The 16,481-nt window shown below is 35.7% G+C and overlaps 1 protein-coding gene across 2 annotated transcripts in view; it reads right to left on the bottom strand.

Moving 5' to 3' along the window:
• Positions 1-16,481, bottom strand: part of LOC111161373 (MNAT1, CDK activating kinase assembly factor) — a 209,836-nt gene that overhangs the window by 14,737 nt on the left and 178,618 nt on the right. The gene's annotated exons all lie outside the window — the stretch shown is intronic.

Raw genomic sequence — 16,481 nt, 5'->3', positions numbered from 1 at the left:
TATAGAAAATTCTATTTTCTAGCAAGTAAAAACAGGTTCCTAAAATATCTACTCAAGGCAGAAGTGACTATGAGTAGTAAAATCTGAAAAAACGCCAAGAATCCTGGCTTAATGCACAACAATTTGAAGCTTTTAAGAAGCACTTTTAATACTTAAGTCCACAGAAAATTTGAGCTTTCTTTCAAAAGCTAAATCACAACATCGCTTTGGGAAAAAAGTAATCCATGTCCATTTTCATAAGTAATATGCTAATGCAATCAGATTTACCAAAACTGAAGCTTTTCTAGAATAGAATGCTGTAACAGTCTAGTAAGTTACTTGGTTAAATACCATTTGGACCAAAATCTTCATGTGTAACGAAAATATTTTCCTCTTACTTAAAAAATTATAGCATTATTTTCAGTTTTCTGTTTTGCTTCCAGACTACATTTTTTGGCAATGTGTTATAACTCTGCACATGCAGGTATAATATTTTAAGTAAAAACACATTCTAATCAGTTACATATGACTTATTCTGAAAATCAGAAGTTTTAACAGTTTAAATGTACAGAATATGCTTCAATATTATAAAAATTCTTTACAGTAAACCTAGATTTCTTATTTTATTACCTTAAAAGGTTAAGAGGAAGAAAAGAACCCTACTGTTTTCTTGAATTCTACTTTTGGGGAAAAAAATGAATTTCCACCTGTCATTCCAAAATTAGTAAGACACAGTTTTCTCATCCCTAGATTATGCTTTGGGTATGTATCAACATAAAAGTAAAAAGGAAGCAAAATCCAAACCAAGATTATTCCTGATATATTTTGTCCCTAACTGGCCTCCAATTGTAAAAACTAAGGTATTATGGAACTAAAGATAGGAAAAAATTTTAATTGAAATTATATAAATACCAAGGGGATAAAATCCCATCATTTTAAGGTGCATTTAAGATTATTCAATCCTACATGTGGTTACCGAAAATAAATTTTAAATGTTTTATTTTAAAAATGAGAATAGTGGGGCGCCTGGGTGGCTCAGTGGGTTAAGTCTCTGCCTTCAGCTCAGGTCATGATCCCGGAGTCCTGGGATTGAGCCCCGTAGCGGGCTCTCTGCTCAGCGGGGAACCTGCTTCCCTCTCTCTCTCTGCCTGCCTCTCTGCCTACTTGTGATCTCTGTCTGTCAAATAAATAAATAAAATCTTAAAAAAAAAAAAGAGAGAATAGCGAGTAAAGACAATACAGGTAGTACAGTAAGGTTAATAATGCAGAAGCCTAAAATTGGAAGGGAACATTTAAAACCATTTTATCCCACTGTCTCATTAACAGATAAAGCAGATAAAGCAGCTGATACTAGATCATGGTTAAACATTTTGATCTTCTTGGAAAGAATTAACTTATTCTAAGGAGGGCACATCTTGCATAGAGTACTGGGTGTTGTAAATAAACAGTGAATCTTGGAACACTGCATCAAAAACTAATGATGTATTTTATAGTGACTAACATAACACAATAAAAAAAAGAATTCACTTATTCAATGAATATTAATAAATCTTGAAAACTTACTATGTATCAGTATTACGCTAGGTGTTAAATGAGAAAACAGTCTTTGTTGGGGAGGGTATGTGCTATGGTGAGTGCTGTGAAGTGTGTAAACCTGGCGATTCACAGACCTGTACCCCTGGGGATAAAAATATATGTTTATAAAAAATAAAATTTAAAAAAAAATGAGCAATTTTTAAATGTAGAAGAACCAGAAGCCTCAAAAAAGGAATGTTTGCAGAAGATATAAGATGATATTTGAAGGAAGAATGATAATTTGCCATCAAGAGGCAAAGAAGGTATTCCAGAAAGGACAAGAGTATACAATGGCTTGAGGCCTGAGAGAACAGGGTGTATTCTGAGTGTCAAATATGAAGCAACTTTATATGCCTTGAATATTTTTTAAAATAGATAATGGGCACCCATGAAAATGTTAGTAGGTGAGTAATGAAATCTGACCTAAATTTTAGAAATCTTCATATAAGGGACACCTAGGTGGCTAAGTCAGTTAAGCATCTAACTCCGGGTCAGGTCATGATCCCAGAGTCCTGGGATGAAGTCTCACATCAGGCTCCTTGCTCAGCAGGGATCCTGCTTCTCTCCCTCTGCCTCTGCCCCTTCCCTTGCTCATGCTCTCTCTCCTATGACAAATAAACAACATAAAAAAAAAATCTTAAAAAAAAAAAAAGAAAGAAATCTTCATATGAAAAACAGACTGGAAGAAAAAGAGGGTGAAAAGGAAGCAAAGTATATGACTATGAGCACCTCTAGGGGCTATGTCCTTAAGGACCTTAATGATCCAATTATATGTGAGACTGAAGCAAGAGTAATCTTTAAGAACTCCCAAGTTTGGCTAGGCTAGGAAGTTTCACTACACCAGGACATACAACAGTTGGAAGAGGTTTCACAAAGAAGCCAAGTTCCACTGGGGATTCAAAAAAAAATAAAATAGGCACTTGTCAGACATACGGGTAGAAAGATAAAAATGTCCAGGGTCAAGTTAGAAACTTGAGTTTTAAAACAAGGAAAGTTAACACAGGTTTGGGACTTCATATAAATCACTGTACTTTTTTAAGAGAACTTCCCAGAGTCGTTGGATTCTGAGTAAGTGCCTTTAGGCATCATCTAGGGCAGGATGGGGAGGAGAGCCAAGCTGGATTTGTCACCTCCACTGTAACAGAGTAGTTCTGCTTTCATCTGTTTATATTTTGAGGTCCTAAGTAAGATTTTTTTAAAACCACTCTGTTTCTTTAAGAAGTATGAAAACTGAGGGTTGCAGGAGGTGGGGGAGGTGGCTGGGTGATGGACTCTGGGGAGGGTATGTGTTGTGGTGGGTATGGATGTTGTATAAGACTGATGATTGTTACCCTTGAAACAAATAATACATTATATGTTAATTTTTTTTAAAAAGTTTGAAAACTATTATTATATAGCTTTAGAATCAAACAGATTTGGTATTAAATCATGACTACCCCTCAGTAGTAGACTCTGGAAAGTTATGAGTTGTTACAAATTATAAGGAACAATGTAAAAGAAGTGCCTATGGCAAAGCCTAGCACACAGTAAGTACTCAATACTGAATGAGACTAAAAGATCAATGAAGAACCTTGCATAGTAACAACTTTATTAAGAGAGGAAGAAGAGTTAGACAAAAAAGATTTAAAAGGAGAATTCAGAGAGGATGAAAGAAAGCAAAATGGCAGTCATGTCACAAAGCAAAGAATGCAAGAACTCCACTAAATTTTGTAATTGGGAAGTCAATGGTGAATGAGCAAAATTAGATTCTAAATAAAAGTCAAGTTGTATTAAGTTTAGGGAATTAATCAGAAATAAGGAAGTGGAGATGGAGATAGCAAGCATAAAACTTTGTTCAGTAGTTTGTTGTTGAATATGGTACAAGGAGCAGTAGTTAGAGGAACATTCAGGATTGACAAAGTGATGAATTTAAGTTTCAAGACAGAGATCTGAATATATTCATGTGGTAAATTAAAGTTTCAGTGCAGGAGAGAAGATCTGAAAGACCGGTGAAGACCAATTTGATGGCGTGATATCCCAGAGCTGAAGGGCAAAGAAGCCATGAACACAGACAGCAGGGTTAGCCTCAAATACAGGATAGGCCCCTTGCCTCTAAGGAGGGACAGGACTTAACAGTGGCTGCAAACAAAGATAAGCTTATAATTAGGGTGTGGCTTTTGAGAGAGATTTTTTTCTCTATGTACGTGGAAAGATCAGCCGCTAAATGTGAAAGAGAGCAAGTGGCAGTGAGATTTAAAAGACCAGTGATCTGGGAAAGCCGCTGGGAAAAAAGAGAAGCCAGCAATATGTAAAAATGATTGCTGAGTGACTCCAATCTGCTCAGTTGTAAGATTTCCTTCAACTGTACTCAGAAAAAATTTAACAACTCATGTGTTTTTTTAAATTTCCAATTACTCTGTGTATTTAACATCATAAACTGTCACAATATAATTAAAACACTAAAAATACTCATGTGATCTTCATTTATTAAGGATAATGGACATGCTTATAAAAGAATATTAGAAAGTGCCTCAATGGCCTATGCCGATCTTGTCTTGTGGTTACAGAGAAGAATGACCAAAGATTCATTTAACCTTGGGTCTCGGCCCATATTATAAAGTGTTCCTTAGACTAAATCCATTTCATATTCAAATGTATTCCAAACAAAAATAAGGAATATACTTATTTGATAGGATTCCTTCACCTAAAGATCCACTATCTTGTTCTTGGCAAAAAGCTCTAGGCAGAGGTTGAAGTATCTGACTACTATCTTACATATTAAGGTTTCTATAACAGATTGTAGACTCAGAAGATGGATTTATAAAATTGAAAGTGCTACCTGTGTTTCAAAAAAACATTTCTGGACACAGGAGGAGGCTATAGTTTTAGAAATATCCTTACTCTTAATGAAGTTTACCTTGAGCAAGAAAAGTACACGGCTGAGACTTGATGAGTGAAAGCACTTGAGCCTACATGTTGATAGTAAGTGGTACTAAGTAGCTTTGAAACTCTGATTCATGACTTCACATTAGCTGCTTAATTGCGCTGACTGAATTTTTCATTAGCTGACCAAATACTTATTTTACCCTTTGGGAAACGGTTATAATCATGTTTACAGTAAGAATTTTCTAAACATTTATTCCCTCAGAGTGAACAAAGACTTAATACTCCTTAATAGCTATGTTTTACGTGAACACTCAGGAGTCTTCCTTATTTATTTTTCTATAAATAGTTAAGACAATAAAATGGTTCCCAGTACTAGCCAGAAAACCAGAGATGATTTCTCACAGAAAATTATTAGTTCTAAAAACCAAAACTGAAGTGCCTGGCTTACCAGAACTTGGACAATTTGTAGCTTTGTAATTTTTTTTTAAAGATTTTATTTATTTATTTGACAGACAGAGATCACAAGAGGCAGGCAGAGAGGCAGGCAGAGAGAGAGGAGGAAGCAGGCTCCCCACTGAGCAGAGAGCCCGATTTGGGGCTCGATCCCAGGACCCTGGGATCAAGACCTGAGCTGAATGCAGAGTCTTTAACCCACTGAGTCACCCAGGCACCCCTAGAATTTTTTAATTCTTAAGGAACTAGGAAGAAATCAGCTTTTATGCTGGTATAAATGAATATAACCTGCAAACTTAAAAAATGGTTACATGTTGGCTAATTTGGGCAAACACTTTAGATACTACCTAAACAAGAAACTTCAGTTTAGCTTTAGCACTCACATTTAATATTTTTAAAATATCTCAGTATGCTCAAATCAATATAATGGACTCCCATATAATGGAGTCTACTGAAATATCTGTCAATGTGTTACAGTGGATATATATAAAACTCAAACACTTAATTAGCTGTAATATATGAATGCAGGAGGAGGAATTCTTCAAGAGGATGGCAAATCACTTAACATACATTAGAAATATTCAGGGACTGAATACAGTAAAGTATGTCTATGGAATAATTCTGTATTTCTACATAAAGCAACATTATATAAAACAATCAAGACCATGAAGTGTCAAACATTAAAATACCATTATAGGGGCGCCTGGGTGGCTCAGTGGGTTAAGCCGCTGCCTTCGGCTCAGGTCATGATCTCAGAGTCCTGGGATCGAGCCCCGCATCGGGCTCTCTGCTCTCTAGGGGAGCCTGCTTCCTCCTCTCTCTCTGCCTGCCTCTCTACCTGCTTGTGATCTCTCTGTCAAATAAATAAATAAAATCTTTAAAAAAAAAAATACCATTATAGTTATATAATAAAGATGTTTAACATTGCTGCATTTTAATAAACAGTACACCAAGTAGAAAAGTAATACAAGGACAAGCTTTTTTCCAAAAGGTACATCATGCTCTTAATTTGCATATAAGGAGTCTTTTAATAAAAAAAGCAGCAGTAACACTATAATCAGACAGTACAAATACGTCTACAGTCCATCCCCTCAATCCTATTGTGTTTTCCTCTAAGAGGATAATACTTTCTAGTGACTGGCAGAGTATCTTAGGCTCTTGTGTCAAGAAAATGGAAATTTAGGGGTGGCCTGGGTGGTTCAGTGTCTGCCTTTGGCTCAGGTCATGATCCCAGGGTCCTGGGATCAAGCCTGCATGGGGCTCCCTGCTCAGCAGAAGGCCTGCTTCTCCCTAACCCACTCCCCCTGCTTGTGTTCCCTTTCTCGCTATCAAATAAACAAAATCTTAAAAAAAAAAAAAAAAAAGAAAATGGAAATTTATACAAGTATAAAGAAAACAGAAGACTAAGAATGATGTCTAAGATGCAGAAAACTACACAGCATTTTAATCAATTTATGCTTTAATACTGGCAATGTTTAAACTCAGATTTGATCACAGAAAACTGGAAGAAGTTTAGTGATGTGAATTTTCCCTTAGTTTGCTTCCTGTTCTTTCTCTGCTCAAGGACAAGCATTTTAGTCTGCAGTGATCCAAAAAAAATGCATGTTCTGCAGTAACCATAATTTGCTGACAAAAAAATGTTGAACAGAGAATAGATTCACAGAGCTCCCTGTGTAATTTATTTCTACTTAATGGTTTTTCATGATTCATATTTCAATGACAAAAGAAAACAAGCCACTGATATGGTTCCACATCAACAGATTATACAATTTAGGTTAACTTTACAAAGATACTTTCATGTTCAATTTCTTCTTTGCTCTTCGTAAGAACCCAGTGAGGGAGGAAAGAGGGGAGGAAAGGAGACTATCCTCAATTTATTAAAAAAAAAAAAGTTAGGGCTCAGAGAAGTTTCAATTCACCTAAGATAACAGATACTGCCCTATCCAAAGGGCGTAACAGAAACATGATTAAGACCATCTAAGACTATCTAGAAAGTGATTGCATAATGGTAGTCAAAGACATATAAATGAATTATAAAAGTGAATGAGAAGCCAGAACATGAGGAAAATGGTAGAAAGGCAGTTCCAAGCTTCCATCCCTCTACAGAAACACTGAAAACAAGCTAAAACTGCCAATCCAACTTTGTCAGAACTCTGGAAAATAGCTAAAGGTTACAGCAACCAAGGGAATGTTTAATCAAGAAAAAGGCAACTTAAAAACAGGAAAGCTGTGTGGCCTGTTTACTTGCCCTTGCCCCACACCCTCCCCAGCTCAGCAGCCTACCTTTCCTGTGTGGAGACATGGTTCCTGGTTCCAGAGGGAGCAGAGCAGACATTATAAGCAAATTATTGTGTTTGCCTGCTCTATCTTGTCTGAGGGCTACCTAAAGGACTGAGACAAGGCACTCATCTCTACCTATGGGAAAAAATTACAGTTCAGACATACAATAGACCACCTACAGCCTGGGAAGAAAAGTTAAGGAGAGACTATACATATTTTTTAATGCATATGGAACACTCTCAAGAATAGTGCATATGCTAGGCCATAGCATATGTTAGTCTCAATAAATTTTACAAAGACTGGAATCATATAAAGCATCCTCTCTGACCACAATGGAATGAAGCTAGAAATCAATAAAAGAAGGAAAGTGGAAATTAAACAATATAAACTTAAGCAATGGGTCAAAGAAGATATCCAAAGGGAAATTAGAAAATACTTAGTGATGAATGAAAATGAAAATACAACACCCAAAACTTACAGGATACAGAGAATGTAGAGGCTGCTTTTAAATAGGCTTGAGCAATGGAAACTTGAGCAAGGCAAAAAAAAGGCCGACAGTGACCACCACAGAACTAAATGCAAACAAGTTCATTAAGCGACCCACTTCAAAATAGCCATAGGCCCTAACTGACCAATTACAACCAAGAACAGCTCCTAAGACTATCAAAAGGGAAAATTCCATACATCCCCATACACCCTCACTCCGCACTGTTAACTATGGCCCCTCACCACCATCTCCTCACAGAGGCTCTCCCTCGCTGTCCTGCTTATTGCTTCCTTGCAGTGTATCCAGTCAACTTTGATCTCTTTTGGTCTGCCTTGGTAAATTCTTTCACCAAATCCCCACCGCCGCCAGCCCTCCCATCTAACCACAGACTAGACTGAACATAAATAAGAGAACAACAACAAAAAGAGAATCAATAAAAACAAACTGTCCTTTGAAAAACAGCAACTCTGACAAACCTTTAGCCAGACTGACAAAAAAAAAATAAGATGCAGTTAACTAAAAACTATGAACAATTATAGGACAACAAACTGTATCACCTAAATGATAGGAACAAGTCCTAGAAACACAAAAATTGTGAATGTGATGCATTTATCTGCTTTGGATAATTTTGTATCTCTGACAGAAATGTTTGGGAATAAAAAGATAAAGTAAATGAAAACTCCTTTCCCTCCTCCCCACCTCCCACTACCCAAATGCTGGACATATAATTGATCCTAATGAGAGGATGAGAAAAACAAAAACAAACAGATGAAAGATCAGCCAGAAAGTGACATCCTAATTCTGCTGCCTACAGGCCATATGGCCTAAAGCAAATGGCTTTGCAGCAGCTTCCCCACCTGTAAAATGGATGTGATGGTAATTAAACTTGCCCTGATTATCTCCCAGGATTGTAGTTATGAATCAAATGAGATGATGTGTTTGAAATTGTGAAGTGCTCTGAAATTATATCAGTGTTAGTATTAATGAAGGCACATTTACTCAGTTAATTTTCAATCATTTTCAATAGCAATTTATAAAGTGTCTCACAGATCTACAGCAGTTAAACTTGAAAGGTGAATTATATGTTCAACATTCATCAGAATAATCACACATGTTGATTTACAAACACACATGGTTTTTATTCAATTAACATAAATTTATGGAAAGTCAAAAAGGGGCACCTGACTGGCTCAGTCAGTAGAGCATGCAACTCTTGACCTTGGTTTTATGAGTTCAGGCCCTGCACTGGGTGTGAGATTACTTTAAAATTTTAAAATAGAGTGCCTGGATGGCTCAGTTGGTTAAGTGTCTACATTTGGGTCAGGCCATGATCCCAGGGTGCTGGGACTGAGCCCACATCAGGCTCCCTGCTCAGTGGGAAGCCTACATCTCATTCCCCCTCTCCCTCTGCCCCCTCATGATCTCTCTCTCTCTCTTTCGCTCACTCTGGTTCAAAAAAATAAATTAAAAATATTTTTTAAAAATGTAAACATTTTTAAAAATAATAAAATTTTAAAATATTTATGGAAAGTCAAATGACAAAATAAGAAACTACCAGCAGGTTAAAAACACATCTGCAAATAAATAAATCATTTAATATTCTGTAATATTCACTGTAATAAAATGTCTAACAACTTAATTCTATTGAAAAAAAAGCATTGTATCAATCAGGATAGGCTCAGTTCTGCAGTAGTAATGAGTAATACCTAAATTTCAGTGGTTTAATCTAACAGAGGCTTACTGCTTGCCAACACTGTCTAATGTAGGTCAGGATGGGAAGTACCACTCATCATAGTCATTTAGGGACCCAGTCTGATGGGAGACCCCACCTCAATTGCTTCCATGATTACTAAGTCAGGAGGAAGAGAATATGGAGAATCTTAAACACAGCCATGAAAGCTTTTGCTCTGAAAAGCTCAGATTTTATTGGCGGAAGCAACCCATGTGGCCCACTTCAAAGGAGAAAGGGGAAAGGAATTCCTATGTGTCCAAAGAGAGTGTTTATAAATTGACCTCTGGCTAGCACAGATATCAAATAATAAATCTTTTTTAAAAAACTTCTGATATATTTTTATATAGTAAAAAATTAAAACAGTAATACACCCTTCTGAATTATAATTTCAATTTAAAACATACACTATTTACTTGCTGTTTAGTATTTTTGTTGCCATTTTTTATCTTTCCAGAAAATGAATTTTTATTAGTATCTCTACAAAAGTGTTAAAACGTACTATTAAAATAAAATCTTTGATTTTTTTGCAGATAGTACTTCAATAGTACATCTGGATGACTGCAATCGGCAACACGAGACACAAGAGGTACTAATGAAGATGTGGAGAAAGGGGAAACCTCTGGCACTATTGGTGGGAATGCAAACTGGTACACAACCACTATGCAAAACAATATGGAATTTCCTCAAAAAGTTAAGAATAGAAGTGCCCTATGATCCAGCAATTGCACTACTAGGTATTTACCCAAAGAATACAAAAATGCTACTTTGATGGGATACATGCACCCTATGTTTATAGCAGCATTATCAACAATAGCCAAATTATGGAAAGAACCCAAATGTCTATCAACTCATGAATAGATAAAGAAGACATGTATATACACACACACACACACACAGAAATATTACTCAGCCATCAAAAAAATGAAATCTTGACATTTGCAATGATATAGACAGAGCTAGAGAATATCATGCAAAGCAAGACAAATATATTATTTCATTCACATGTGGAATTTAAGAAATAAAACAATTGGGATGCGTAGGTGGCTCAGTCAGTTAAGCATCTGCCTTCAGCTCAGGTCATGATCCCAGGGTCCTGCAATCGAGTCCCACCATCGGGCTCCCTACTCCTTGGGGAGCCTGTTTCTCCCTCTCCCTCTGCTGTTCCCCCTGTTTGTGCTCTCTCTCTGTCAAATAAATAAATAAAATCTTAAAAAAAAAAAAAAAAGAAACAAAACAAATGAACAAAGGAAGGAAAAAGAGTGAGGGAACCAAACCAAGAAACTGACTCTTAACTATAGAGAACATACTAATGGCTATTAGAGGGGAGGTGGGTGGGGCGATGCATTAAATAGCTGATGGGGACTAAAGAGTACACTTGTCCACTTGTCGTATAAGCACTGGGTGATGTATGGAATCACTACATTGTACACCTAAAACTAATATTTTACTCTATGTTAACTAACTGAAATCTACATAAAACTTCTTTTAAAAGTACGTTTGGAGAAAGCATCTCCCAATCTTACCAAATTTTTATTTTGATCCTTTATCATATTCAACACAGGGTGGGGGAAAGAGTATATTTAAATGAAGTTCATTGTTTTAAAGTGTTAAACTTACCATTTGGAATAGTAGGCATCAAGAGCCAACAAGCGCAGTCCTTGGAATTTATGATTTTTTGAAATCATAGGCTTCTCACCTAATGCATCTTGGAGTAATCAGGCTATTACATTTCTGGTTAAAAATTACTAACAAAAACTCCTTCCTGGCATTCTTAACCATATTCTATGCCCGGTATTAAAATCTTGCAAATTTAATTATCTTTAATATAAATAACTTGAAGTAGAAAGATAAATATTGAATACTGATAATCAGGATTATAAATTTCAGGAACAAGTGAAAACTGGACGATTTGGGATTATAAAAAACTAATGAATACTCGGAGCTCTGAAAGAGTAATGACAGAGTTTTAGTTGGAATTATTTTGTGGGTTAAAGCATCAATTTTTACTCATGTCCCTGACTCCTACATATATGGGAAGATTTGCTAGTAAAGAAGGTAAAGAGATGTCTTGCTGCTGTCACAGTCCCTGTCTGCCGAAAACCTCCTCACTAGTTCCTTGATCACGGGCTTCATGAAAAGAACTAAGGTTCTCTCCTGTGTGTTCCTTTAATAATATGACAAAAACTTTCCAATATTAACATAGAAGAATAAACAGATCATAATTATTTGGTTTATTTTTCTATTTAAGGATAATGAAGGATAGCATATACTTATGTTTTGAATAGTGAATTTTATCTGCCTCAAAACACTCATTTCAATTGACTTTGATATATTTTCCCCTTGATATTACATATATGTTTTTTAAAGTATGTTTTACATTTAATTTTTTTTAAAGTTTTATTTATTTAAGTAATCTTTACTCCTAATGTAATACTCAAACTCATGACCTCAAGATTAAGAGTCACATGCTCTTCCGACTGGGCTAGCCAGGCACCCCTTAATTTCTTTTTTTTTTTTTTTAAGATTTTATTTATTTATTTGACAGAGAGAGAGATCACAAGTAGGCAGAGAGGCAGGCAGAGAGTGGGGTGGGAAGCAGGCTCCCTGCTGAGCAGAGAGCCCGATGTGGGGCTCGATCCCAGGACCCTAAGATCATGACCTGAGCTGAAAGCAGAGGCTTTAACTCACCAAGCCACCCAGGTGCCCCCAGGCACCCCTTAATTTCTAAAATAAATTGTAATGGGCATAAAATGGTCACTTATGATATGAAAATTTCTACCTACCATTTTATTCATAAAAATGAGCTGATTTTTTAAAAATTCCACTTGACATAAGTATCAATACAACAAAATTAAAGAGACTCTTAAGCATCCAAAATCAAGCAAAAGAAAAAAAAATCTTACTATTTTGATAGTTGTCACAGATTGTCTTACACTGCTCTGGTAGAAAAACAAATGCCAGTACTGCAGGACTACTGTTTGACTGGCACTATTTTAAATAAGACTTAAAAAGTCCAGGTTGGGGAAAAAAAAAGGCAAGGAATTACACCAGGGCCCCACTCCCCAATACTCTACAAATGATGAGGCCAACATCCGATTTTGGTACTGATGAACAAGCTTAAATATCCTCAAAAGTTATAGGATTTTGCTTCTGGACACTGCTTGAGAACAAGATAGAAAATGTCCAGAGTAACTGGTTTCCCTATACTATTATTAGTGGATTAAGAATAAGAAGCAACTGTTGAACAGATATACCATTTTGGCGAAAGTCTTTAAGAAAGACAACTTAATAAAAATCATTTCAATCATAGAAACCACTCTACTTCTGAGTCTGTTCCCCTAAAAGTGTCTTTATCAGCTTAAAAACATTTTAGTGGCATGTGGAAAAAAGATTTGAACAACCACTCCCTATCTCTGAATATAGAAGCAGCTTTCATTTTAGTGACTTTCAATAACACTATACTTTTCTTCAAACTCCACTAAGTGAGAAATTAAGTAATATACATAATGCTTCTATATTTTATCAGAATCTATATTTAACAATGGAAATCTTCACGAGAAGCAAAGTTTTGTTTCATCAGTCTAGCTACAAAAAAGTAATTCTACATTTTAAACTATTTTATTGAGAGTATCCTAGTCAATTGTATTGTCCATTCACTTATACAGTTTCCCAAATCATAGGACTAAAAGATCAAGGGAAAAGGAACCAGAAGTATTTTTAGATGAGATATAAAGTAGTTGTACAACTGAACAAAATTTTGACTTGTTAAATTCATCATTGTTTATTATTTAAAAATCACATAAAATAGTCACACCAAGAACTACACACTATAAAAACTGGAAATAAAATTTCTATGTATTATGAAACTAACTGGAATACTATAAAATTACCAGTACTTAACAAAAGGATTTCCTAGAATAATTCAAATATTAACACTAGGTGGCAGAAGGTTATATTATGTTCTTAATAATACATACAGCTTAAATTACTTAATAGAATAAATTACAAGTCCAAAATTCACATTAAATTTTTTTTTTAAAACTTGAGCTTCTCAGACAATCTATTCTAAATTTGACCCTTTTTCACATTTTGTAATGTTGAAGAGACATAAGAAAGAATAAAGAAGAATTAAATTTAAGGGCTTCCTTGGGCTTCCTTTCATCAGGCTATCTACTCACTGAATTCATATAAATAACTAAGAAAGCTTGATGGTAAACTTTCTCCTTTGCAGTGACTTTCAAATCTAATACTGAATCCTACAGTTTGAAAACAGCAGCATCTGTGAGGGCCAAAATCTATTATATAGAATATACTGCTTTTTCATTTCTCCTTCTCCTCCGATTTGTACTTATTCCTGGCATTTCATCAACCTTTGTCATTGTCTCTTTTCATCCTATTCTGTTTTGATACCTATTTTTGACCACCTAATATATCTGTTGAGTTAAAAAGAGAAAATAAAAAGTAATCAAAATGGACAGAGTTGCAAACAACATAAAAAATAGCATTTAGGGTGTTTTTTTTTTGCTTTGTTTTATTTTTGTTTTGCTTCCCTTTCTTTATGCTATAACATATGTATAAAGAAGGAATATGTGAATTGTAGAACTAGTGGTGATAATACAAGACTGAAGTAAACAAATTTACGTCTTCTTCCTAGAGTCCTTCCTGAAAATAATGAATGAAACCTCGTATCAAAGTATATTTTACTTTTTTTTTTTTAAAGATTTTATTTATTTATTTGACAGAGATCACAAGTAGGCAGAGAGGCAGGCAGAGAGAGGAGGAAGCAGGCTCCCCGCCGAGCAGAGAGCCCGATGTGGGGCTCGATCCCAGGACCCTGGGACCATGACCCGAGCCGAAGGCAGGGGCTTTAACCCACTGAGCCACCCAGGTGCCCCAAAGTATATTTTACTTTTCAGATTAGCCAGTAAAGCAGATGATGGCAGGCCTGCTTCAATTAACCACTTTCTTGAAACGATACAATTTTCTTGGTCTCTCTCAGTTGTTTTTAAGACTCTCTTATCTTAATAAAAGAATTTTAACTTTTTCTTCATATTTTTGTTCCTACTGTTGGATACAACTCTAATTCACTGCACTATATGACTTCAACATATCTTAATCCCTTGAGACTTCAATTTCTTTGGTCTAAAATAATAATTTTGAGAGAAATGATGTCTGAAGTCCCTTTTCTCTATAAAACTCTATGATTCATTCTTTGCCTCTCCCACTCTCTAAATCTTCTACTAAGCAGTATGAAATACAAAGATGACTCACCTCCAAATTACAACGGTACTAATCATAAGATTCTAGTAAAGACTGAGAGTGAAGAAAGTTCAAATTCCTCAACCTGACACAATCTAATTCCCACCTTTTCTACCCTCACCTTCCACTATTCCTTTTTCTGCAACCAATTCTGCACCCAAGCTTCATTACTGACTGATGTATTGCTGTCTCTTAACTTCCTCAGTTTTACATGCCAAAATCCTACCTATTTCCAGCTGAAATTCCTGAAAAAAACTTTTAAGCTTACCTGGATTTCTTCCAAAGAATAGGAAGAATATACACTTTGGAGTCAGTTCTAGGTTTAAATCTTATTTCCAAAGCTTTAGGACTTTGACAAGTTATTTAGCCTCTTTAAGCCCTGTCTCCTTATCTATAAAACAGTGATGACACTTCATTATAGGGTTGCTGGGAAATTAATGTAATACCAATGCTTAATATAGTATCTAGAAAACGGCAGGTGTATTCAGTATTCCATGTTAGGAATTAGGACTATATATGCTTAAAATTAGTTCCTCTTTTTTTATTCCCTCCTCTGGACCCCAAGAGTACTCTTTATTTAGATTTTTATGGCTCTCCTCACTTCCTACTTTTTAAAAAATTTTTTTTAATTTTTTTATAAACATATAATGTATTATTAGCCCCAGGGGTACAGGTCTGTGAATCGCCAGGTTTACACACTTCACAGCACTCACCATAGCACATACCCTCCCCAATGTCCATAACCCCACCACCCTCTCCCTACCCCCCTCCCCCTGGTCACCCTCAGTTTGTTTTGTGACAGTAAGAGTCTCTTATGGTTTGTCTCTCTCCCGATCCCATCTTGTTTCATTTATCCTTTTCCTACCCCCTAAACCCCCCACATTGCATCTCCACTTCCTCATATCAGGGAGATCATATGATAGCTGTCTTTCTCTGATTGACTTACTTCTCTAAGCATAATGCCCTCTAGTTCCATCAATGTCGTCACAAATGGCAAGATTTCATTTCTTTTGATGGCTGCATAGTATTCCATTGTATATATATATACCACATCTTCTTTATCCATTCATCTGTTGATGGACATCTAGGTTCTTTCCATAGTTTGGCTATTGTGGACAATGCTGCTATAAACATTCGGGCCTACTTTTTCTTATAGTTACTTATATGACTAGTCTGTAGGCTCTGAGAGCAGAAACCAGGTCTAATATATCTTGGAATTTTTCAGTGTCAAACACATCATGTACCCATGAATGTACTCACAATATTTATTAAATGAATTAAAAATACAGGAACATAGAAGAGGATACTACTTTATGATTAAAGGGAATAACAGCAACATATCTGGAAGTTAATAAAAAATACTTTTCATTTCCTTCAACTAATGCAAAATGAGTATCAGTAAGAACCAAAATGCCAACTTTTTATCAATGCCACATGTAAATACATTTTTTACTTTACATAAAGGTTTTAAAATTAATTGCAATATTTAAAAAAAAAAAAAAAAAAGGTACCTCCCTAGAAAGTGGCCATTAACTGTGTAACCATGTAATTCTTCCTCTCCAGGAGAATTTTTTTACTAGAAATAGTTGTCCTAAATGGCTAAAAAAAGGAGGGCGTGGTGGAGGAAAACATTTACCTAGGTGATTTCTGAGATTCATTTAAAATTCACTTAAATTTTCAGGCACCTGGGTGGCTGAGTTGGTTGGGCCACTGCCTTCGGCTTGGGTCATGATCCCAGAGTTCTGGGATCAAGTCCCACATCGGGCTCCTTTCTCGGCAGGGAGTCTGCTTCTCCCTCTGGTCTTCTTCCCTCTCATGCTCTCTCTCTCTCTCTCTCAAATAAATAAATAA

This window comes from Enhydra lutris, unplaced genomic scaffold (genome assembly GCF_002288905.1).
Source record: "Enhydra lutris kenyoni isolate GAN:26980312 unplaced genomic scaffold, ASM228890v2 scaffoldscaffold4, whole genome shotgun sequence".
Lineage (NCBI taxonomy): Eukaryota > Metazoa > Chordata > Mammalia > Carnivora > Mustelidae > Enhydra > Enhydra lutris.
Note: the sequence above shows the minus strand (reverse complement) of the source record. Positions and strands in the feature narration are given on the sequence as shown.